Here is a 10,095-nt window from a genome sequence, read left to right as displayed (position 1 = left end):
AAGGTGTCACATTCCTTCAGGACTCCTTACTTTTTACTTATTTTTATTTCTTTTTTGTTTGTTTGTTTTTTGAGACAGTCTCTCTCTGTCACCCAGGCTAGAGTGCAGTGGCAAGATCTTGGCTCACTGCAACCTCCACCTCCTGAGTTCAAGCAATTCTCTGGCCTCAGACCCCAGAGTAGCTGGGATTACAGACGCACACCACCATGCCTGGCTACTTTTTGTATTTTAGATAGAGACAGGTTTCGCCATGTTGGCCAGGCTGGTCTTGAACTCCTGACTTCAAGTGATCTGACCGCCTTGGCCTCCCAAAGTGCTGGGATTACAGGCGTGAGTCACCACACCTGGCCTACTTCTCTTAACATGTATTTGATACAACCTAGTAGTCAGGGACAGTCTCAGAAGCTGCTTGAAGTGGCATTTGATGTGAAGCACCATTTTGCATGGTGGCAGCACCCTGTCTTTTCACCTACTAAATCTTGGGCGTTTGGCCTTGCCTAGAACGCCCTCCTTTCTCCAGTGGAAAATTCCATACAGGAGCATTCAAAGCCTAGTTCAAGTGGCACCCCCTGGCCCAGGCAAAGTTGCGCACTTATTCACTTACCTCTGTATTTCCACAGCACAGTGTTCAGCCCACCAGTGGAAAACAGACCAACTTGTATTAACCATGTTAGCTCCCTGCAAGATCCCCAGAAGTTGACCTGCTTCTCACCAACACTCCTTTTTTTTTTAAATTATAATTTAAGTTCTGGGGTACATGTGCAGAACGTGCAGGTTTGTTATATAGGTATACACGTGCCATGGTGGTTTGCTGCATCCATCACCCTGTCATCTACATTAGGTATTTCTCCTAATGCTATCCCTCCCCATCCCCCCACACCCTGCTATCCTTCCCTTAGCCCCCCCAGCCCTCAACAGGCCCTGGTGAGTGATGTTCTTCTCCCTGTGTCCATGTGTTCTCATGGTTCAACACCCACTTATGAGTGAGAACATGCGGCAACACTCTTTCCTTCACGGGACTACAGTCAAAAATGTTTGAGGGACCAGCCCAAGGTCAGGAGCTTACTAGTTAAATAAACTAGTAAGGGACCAGAACCCTAGTGTCCTGGTTCCCAGACCAGAGGTCTTTTCATTAAACTAAACTTTTCATGAAATTGTCCTTATGTTGACAGGGCGTGGTGGCTCACACCTGTAATCCCAGCACTTTCGGAGGCTGAGGCAGGCAATCACCTGAGGTCAGGAGTTTGAGACCAGCCTGGACAACATGGTGAAAACCCATCTCTACTAAAAATAAAAAATTAGCCGGGTGTGGTGGTGAGCACCTGTAGTCCCAGCTACTTGGGAGGCTGAGGCAAGAGAATCACTTGAACCCAGGAGGCAGAGGTTGCAGTGAGCTGAGACTGTGCTACTGCACTCCAGCCTGGGCAACAGAGTAAGACTCCATTTAAAAAAAAAAAATTGTCCTTTTGTCTAACTTCCATTATTGAATGCCTAGGATGGACCACAGTATTTGTAAAGTATTATGAGTTCTTTTATGTGTTATTTCTAACCTTTTGAACCCAGCAAGTTTCATTCTCATTCAAATGCTATATTGAGACACCGAGGTCAAGTGACTTGCTCAAGGCCTTATGCCAATCTGTGGCTTGTGGATCAGTCTGACTCAAAGTCAGTAGAATTTCTAGTCTGTCATTGTGTTACTACTCAGTACAGGAAATGAGCACTGAAAAAAGCCCTGAATGGCTCTTTTAAAACACATTCATTCTACATGCAGACAATTGTTATTTTAAGGAAAGTCTAGAAGAAAAAGAGAGATTACATGTTGGCATGCAAAGGCGAAACAATAAATATTCTTTTTTCCTGTTCTTGGATCCCATTTCAACTTCTTCAAAGCAAGTAAATTTATGTGTGTTGACCCAACTCTTATTTTCAAATCTTTTTAAACTCTATTTTCAACTTCTTCCCCTTGGCACAACCAGCCCCATGACTCCCCTCTGTCAGACTCTTGAGTATCTGCCGAAAATCATTACACAGTGATCACTGCTAGTATTCACTCCTCTCTACTAAGCCATAGGTCTCTTCTGGTTATAGTGTATATTGCCTGGCAAGTTACAATGTTAATTATAAAGGTCTTGTACTTTAAGGATATATGAATATATATATTCATATATATATATATATATATTTAAGGATATATGTTCATATATCCTTAAAGTACACATTCATTTTTAAAACATGTTCATTTGGACTGGCACAGTGGCTCATGCCCAGCAATTTAGGAGGCTAAGGTGGATGGACTGGTTGAGCCCAGGAGTTTGAGGTCAGCCTGGGTAACATGGGAAAACCTAGTATCTACAAAAAATACAAAAAGTAGCTGGGCATGGTGGCACGTGGCTCTAGTCCCAGACGCTTAGGAGGCTGAAGTGGGAGGATTGCTTGAGCCTGGGAAGATCCAGTGAACCATGATTGTGTGACTGTACTTCAGCCTGGGTGACAGAGTAAGACCCTGCCTCAAGATACACACACACACACACACACACACACACACACACACGTACTTTGTGTCTGGAACTTTGTCCTTTAAGAATATAATAATCTTTTTTTTTTTTTTTTGAGACCGAGTTTCGCTCTTGTTGCCCAGGCTGGAGTGCAATGGCGCGATCTCAGCTCACTGCAACCTCTGCCTCCTGGGTTCAAGGGATTCTCCCGCCTCAGCCTCCTGAATAGCTGGGATTACAGGCATGCACCACCACACTGAGCTAATTTTGTATTTTTAGTAGAGACGGTGTTTCTCCATGTTGGTCAGGCTGGTCTCGAACTCCCGACCTCAAATGATCCACCCACCTTGGCCTCCCAAAATGCTGGAATTACAGGCATGAGCCACCACAACAGGTCACGTCCTTTAATAATCTTAAATTACATTTTATCAAGCTTATTTACAAATGTAGAGTTCTCTCATTTTTTGTCTGAAAGTAACAGATTTTGTTTCAGCATAAGTATACTTGTTGATTGTAAAACTGCACAAGTAAACATGAATGTATATCATTTTAAACTTGCTTTTGCAAAAATAAATAAATAAAAAAATAAAACCTAGGTAATTGCTCTTTGGTTATTTGCAATTAATCAAAAATAACTTAAAAGCCTCTAGTTATGCTTGTGTAAAAAAATTTTTCTGCAATGCAAGATGTCTGCCAAATTGAAAAAGTAAAGCTAAAAGAATTTTCTTTGGCTATGACAAAGCAATGGTGTGATGATCACCAGTTGGGCCAAATAGACATCATGTGCCTTCTGCTGTGATGCACTGAGAACTCAACATCCTTTCTGTAATCTTCTTGCCAGAAATGCATAACCTGCATCTAATCATGGCAAAACATCAGACAAATTCAAACTAGGGAAACTTCCACAAAATTAACGGCCTATACTCTTCACAAAATGTCAAGGTAAAACAATACAAAGAAAGGGTAAGGAACTGTCCTAGATGAAAAGAGATTAAAGAGATGTGACAACTAAATCACAATGTCCTAGAAAAAAAAAAAAAAAAAAAACAGCCATAAAAGCCATTATTGGAACAATTGACTAAAGCAGAGCAAGGACTGTGGATTAGACAAGAGCATTGTGTCAATGTTAAATTTCTTGTCTTTGATCAGTGTACCGTGGTTATGTAAGAGAATATCCCTGTTCTTAGGAATTACTCACCGAAGCATTTTGTATAAAGGGGCAATATGTTTCCAATTTACTTTCACATGGTTTTGGGGGAAAATATGCATGTACAAATAAAAAGAGAAAGAGACTGATAATGCAAATGGAGCAAAATGTCAACAATTGTCAAAGCTGGGTAAAGGTATGTATACAAAATTTCTTGTACTATTTTTACAACTTTTTGTGCATGCATTTAAAACTGTATCAAAATTAAAGGTTATCAAAAAACATTCGATGTATGGAAGATAAAAGAATATTACAAAAGAAAAAGGAAAACAAAGCAATGCTCCAGAGTCTAAGGCATGTTTAAATCTTTTGTTAACGGACAAGCTTGATTTAAGAGAAACATTCTGCACTTTAAAGTGCAGGGGTGAGGGAAAAAAAAGGTTGCCTTTTTTATACTTTCAGCCCATTGTTCACAAACTCAATTTTATAAAAAAACTAACACATTCCTGCCTTGGGAGATTCATGCCCCATTCAGCTGCTCTAGCAGGCCTCTAGGTCAGCCTCCCAACTTCACTGATAACTTTGATGCAGGCATTATCTCAAAGCCTCCCTCATCCTGGGTGGAGTTTTGGCTTCTCTGTGCATGAGGCAGCCAATGCCCCATCTCAATTCTTTGACCTCCTCAGCACCAATCATTCTGGATACACTTTGGGTGAAGGGATCGAGTGTGGGAGGGAGGAGGCGGAGGAGTTAGGGGGAGGAGGCAGCTGGTGTAAAGGAAATGAGGCCACTCAGAATATGTGTGCTATACCCATTCTATGACCATTATCAAGACCTCCAGTCTCCTGACCACCCCATTTCCTCATCACTTGATCCCTCACCTCCTCATTTTAGTTCTCTCCCCATGGTGAGTCACATCAGCCGCATCATGTCTTCAGCTCTTCAATCCCTCATCCTTTGACACTGCAAATTCCCAACCCTGAATCAATCCAGCCTTTTGCCGTCTCCCGTCCTTCCTCACACTGGTGCTGACTGACACATACAGTGTATGTGTGTATTTTCTTCAGTGCAACTGGGCTTTCTTCCAATTCAGCAATCCTTGTTGACCTTTTCTCAGTTCTTTCATTACTTGATTTTTTTTTTTCTTTTTGAGACGGAATTTTGCTGTTGTTGCCCAGGCTGGAGTGGTGCAATCTTGGCTCACTGTAACCTCCACCTTCTGAGTTCAAGCGATTCTCCTGCTTCAGCCTCCCGAGTGGCTGGGATTACAGGCATGCGCCACCATGCTCAGGTAATGTTTTTGTATTTTTAGTAGAGACAGGGTTTCACTATGTTGGTCAGGCTGGTCTCTAACTTCTGTCCTCAGGTGATCCACCCATCCCGGCATCCCAAAGTGCTGGGATTACAGGCATGAGCCACTGTACCCGGTCTGACTTTTTTTTTTGTTGTTTTGATAGATTGTTGAAACCTCCTCTTCCCATGCCTTCCATGACATCACTACCTTCTGGTTTCCCCTGCTTCTCTGATTTTACGGTGCCTTCACCAACTTCTTCCTGTCTCTTATGTTTTTATGTAAATGTTGAGCTTCTCACAGGTTCCATCCTTGGTGTCTTCTCTTCTTTCTCTGTACCAGTGGGTCTCAAATCTGGCTGCATATTAGAATCAACTGGAAAGCTTTAAAAGATTGTCATGCTTGGGTCTCATCCCTGATTTAATTGTCTGTGGTATGGCCCAGACATTGGGTTCTTTTTAAATCCTTCCAAGTGATTCTAAGGGGCAGGCAAGGTGGAGAACCTCTTTCTCCAGGTGATCACATCTATGCCTACAGTTCTAGCCACCTGTATGCAGAAGATACCCAAATCTCCATCCCTGGCCCCTACTTCATCCTCTGAGCTTTGGACCTATTTATTGATTCTCTTTGGACCTAGTTATTGATTCTCTTCACCCTCTACAATTAGAAAGTCAAATGACCAAATTGAACTCTTTACCTTCTTCCGCCGCTTGGTCTTTCTTGTGCAATCTCAAACTTGAGACATTTACATGCTCATAAAGAGTGAATAAAAACAGACTCTGTACCACAGCCCACGGAGCTGACCACATCAGACACTTTGGACTCATTCTTGATTCCTTCCCTTCACTTCCCACTCCCTATCGCCAAATCTTTCTTTCCCACACCAAATCTTCTTTAAATTCATCTCATCATTTACCCCATGCCCTCTTTCTACTGTCTAAATTTGAGCCTTTATTCTTTCTATCCTGTACAATAATAATTAGCTCCTTGAAATTCATGCCTCACCCTCTTCAACAGCTACCTTTCCAGAATACAAATCTAATGATGCAAGCATCCCATTGCTAAAACTCTTCAATGGCTGCCATTTACCTACAGACTAAAGATCGAATGCTACATGTGGCTTAAAGATAATTCATGACCTGGCTTTAGCCTGCCTTTGTCATTCAACTTCTATTATTCCTCCAAAGACACAGGACTCTAAACTTGCTAAGCTGCAGCAAGTCTCAGACATAGCATGGTCTTTCATTTTTCTTTTCTTTTTTTTTTTGGGACAGAGTCTCACTCTGTTGCCCAGGTTGGAGTGCAGTGGCGCAGCCTCAGCTCACTGCAACCTCCGCGTCCTGGGTTCAAACCATTCTCCTGCCTCAGCCTCCCAAGTAGCTGGGATTACAGGCGCCTGCCACCATGACCGGCTAATTGTTTGTATTTTTAGTAGAGATGGGGTTTCACCATGTTGGCCAGGCTGGTCTCGAACCCCTGACCTCGTGATCTGCCTGCCTTGGCCTCCCAAGTGCTGGGATTATAGGCATGAGCCACAGCACCAGGCCAGCATGGTCTTTCATGCTAATAATATTAAGAAAAATTACCCAAAATTTGGAAATAGATTAAATATTAAGTAATAAAAAGATTACTCTCTGCTCTTTCTGTGTCCTACTGGAGTATTATTTAAAAAGCAAATCTATGTTGCCTAATGCAGAGCAGTGCTGTCCAAATGAGCCACAGATAGAATTTTAAGTTTTCTAGTAGCCACATTAAAAAAGAAGTAGAAAGAAACCAGATAAGGCCAGGCACGGTAGCTCTCACCTGTAATCCCAGCACTTTGAGAGGCTGAGACAGATGGATCACTTGAGGTCAGGAGTTTGAGACCAGCCCTGCCAACATGGTAAAACCCCATCTCTACTAAAAACACAGAAATTAGCTGGGTGTGATGGCACACGCCTGTGATCCCAGCTACTCAAGAGACTGAGGCAGGAGAATCGTTTGAACCTGGGAGGCGGAGGTTGTGCCACTGCACTCCAGCCTAGGTGACAGCGAGAGTCCATCTCAAAAAAAAAAAAAAAAAAAAAAAACAGATAGATTGCTGTTAATAATGCCTAACATTTTACCTAATGTGTCCAAAATATTATCCTTTCAATATGTAAAAACATTATTACTGAGATGTTTTAGAGTCTCTTTTTCATCCTAAGCCTTTGAAATACGATGAGTATTTTACATTCACAGCACATCTTCAGGCGCTACATTTTCACTGGAAGTGCTTCATTTCTATTAGGTTTCATAAAATTTACATTTGGAAGAAAGGTGGATTCATATATCCAAGTTGTTTCAACGTACCTAAAAGTTTTCCTGTAACTGAAGTGAGTAGCAAAAATTGTTTTCCTTTAATATTTGCATCCTCATTGACAAAACTACCTTATTTTTTTAGAAGAAGTGATTTCACTTTGAAGCAAAAGGATGTTGGTTTCAAAATCATGTCTGTCCAAGTTAAGTAAATTCACTAATTTGTGTCAATGCCACATTATTAACATTGAATTCAAAGGGGTATTGTATAATTTGAGAAGCAATTCTAGGTCTATCAATATAAACAAAGCATTCTTCTAAATTTTCTGTAGTTTTTGCAGCCAATTTACATAACTGTCTATTAAAGTCTTGTGCATATTTGATTCATGTTAGAAAAAGGTATAAAATCATTATTATTCACTCACATCATAAAAAATTCAATTTCAACATTAAACCTTTAACTGTCTAGCTAAGTCACAAATAAGCTCTTCCTTTTCTTGGAGTTTTAAATTTATCTTGTTCCTATGCAGTGTGATATCCGTGAGAAAACACATAAATCACATTGCTATTTTTTTTTCTTTGATTGCTGAATTTTTGGCAAGCACTCCTTTTGTTTCAAACAAATCTTGAATTGGAGTTAAGAGCTTGGTTAAACTCTATGGCTTAACCAATGAGCACTGGCAATGAATACAAGAGTAAATTCATTGTCTTTAATTTCTTTCAACAGTTCTTTAAACTGGTAATGAGTCACACACAGCATTTGCACGTATATGCTAAACAATTTTAACAACAGTATTCATGGCTCCTTGCACAGAGTCTGTTTCAGAGAAGGGAGCCCAAATATTTTCAGTATGTGTCATACAGTGATATGAAGTCACCAGAAAAACATCAATCTCCTATTTTAAAATTCCAATACATCTGGAATTTTGACCTAACATGGCCAGAGCAGTATTCTTTGCGATTTTTTTTTTTCATATCTAACTGAAGTTCTTATTTAAGAGATGTAAAAGATTTTTTAAAATTTGCTATAAGTTTTTAAAGCTATGAGTCGACATTTCTTTGTTAATATGGAGTCCTTTGAGTCAAAACATACCCAAAGTATTAACTGGTCAGTGTCATAGATCACATGAATCATCTAAAGCTAAAGTATCTGCAATTTTTCAAATTTTGAATTAATTAATCTTGTACACTGGTCTCATATTCTACAGGCAATTATTCTGTGGTTTAATGGAAGATCTTTCATTGTTTGTAAAATATGTTTTAAAGTCTTCACAGCTTTTAAACAAGATTTCTATAACTGAAATAATTTATTTTACTATTGCCATATAAAACTGGTTTTCTTTTTTGTGCAAGAATCCAAGCCACTATAAAGCTAGCCAAAGTTCCAAGTTCAGAGTCTGTTATCACTTTTTAAATGATTTTTATTGGACATTCAATTTTGAATTCTGGCAACTACTTTTATTGATTCTCTTTTCACTTTTGTTATCAAATTCACTCTGTATTTGCTCAAAATGTCTCAATATCGGCTCACTTTGTTATCTTTGAACAATTTTTATACAATGAACAGCTTTTTTGTTTTGCTTTGCCTCAGCAAATTGCCTAAAATTTGTAACATATCTTCTTGTCATTTCTGTTTTTCTATTCCAGGCATAAGAGTAATACTCTCTACCTCTCTGCCCAATTCTGCCTTCGTTTTACATTTAAAACAGTTCACACTTTTTTTAATTTTTAAAAAAGCAGTTTAATTATATCATAATTTAAGGCATAAATACTTCAATTTAGCTACTGATTTGATTTACATAAGTATCATTGTAATTAGCACTGTCTGTATAAAATGTTCAAATGAACACATTTCAGTGTTACATCGGTACAGAGAAAAAAATCATTTAAATTGAATCAATGTCAATCAGACACTGACTAGAATAACAATATGTTTATGTGTAATACTGAAAATGACTCATGCACTGGACACACACAGTACAATGCAGCAATATCTTTTTTTTTTTAGATGGAGTCTTGCTCTGTTGCCTAGGCTGGAGTGCAGTGGTGAGATCTCAGCTCACTGGAACCTCTGTCTCCCGGGTTCCATTCTCCTGCCTCAGCCTCCCAAGTAGCTGGGATTACAGGTGCTCACCACCACACCCAGCTAATTTTTGTATTTTTAATAGACATGGGGTTTCACCATGTTGGCCAGGCTGGTCTTGAACTACTGGTCTCAAGTGATCCGCCTCCCTCGGCCTCCCAAAGTGCTGGGATTACAGGCATGAGCCACTGTGCCTGGCCAATGCAGCAATATCTTAACATAGGCCAAGATGCCACTGTTAAAGAGAAATATTGTCCTGCCTAAACAATAAAGTTGAATTTAATGCAGAACTATTTTGACACTATTTCTATTTCTAAATTAAACTTAAGTAAAATAAAATAAACAAGTCAGTTCCTCAGGTGCACTAGCCTTTCAAGTACTCTGTAGCCACATGTAGCTAGAGGCTACCATATTGTAAAGCACAGTTCCAGAGAAATGTAACTTTAACTTACTAATGGCTACTGATCAGGGCCTAGATTTTGCAAAACTACATATTTGCATATTAACTTGCAGAAAAGATTGATACGATTATGAGGAATTTTTATTTGGTTCAGCAGAAATGCAAATGATTTCTGCCAGATAAAATCGATCACAACAATAGTTGCATTTGCATATAACTTTGTATCTTACTCTCAGCAATCTTATTTCAGCATTCTTTCTTTCCATATAATGCTGCCCTTAAATTTGATATGCTAGAAGAATATTTGATGATGTATAAAGATATTCACAAAATATTATTAAGAGAGAAAAGCAGATTGCAAAAGAAAAAATACAGATTGGTTACATTTTTTTTTTTTTTTTT

This window comes from Cebus imitator, unplaced genomic scaffold (genome assembly GCF_001604975.1).
Source record: "Cebus imitator isolate Cc_AM_T3 unplaced genomic scaffold, Cebus_imitator-1.0 Scaffold128, whole genome shotgun sequence".
Taxonomy (NCBI): Eukaryota; Metazoa; Chordata; class Mammalia; order Primates; family Cebidae; genus Cebus; species Cebus imitator.
This window is presented reverse-complemented; position numbering follows the sequence as displayed.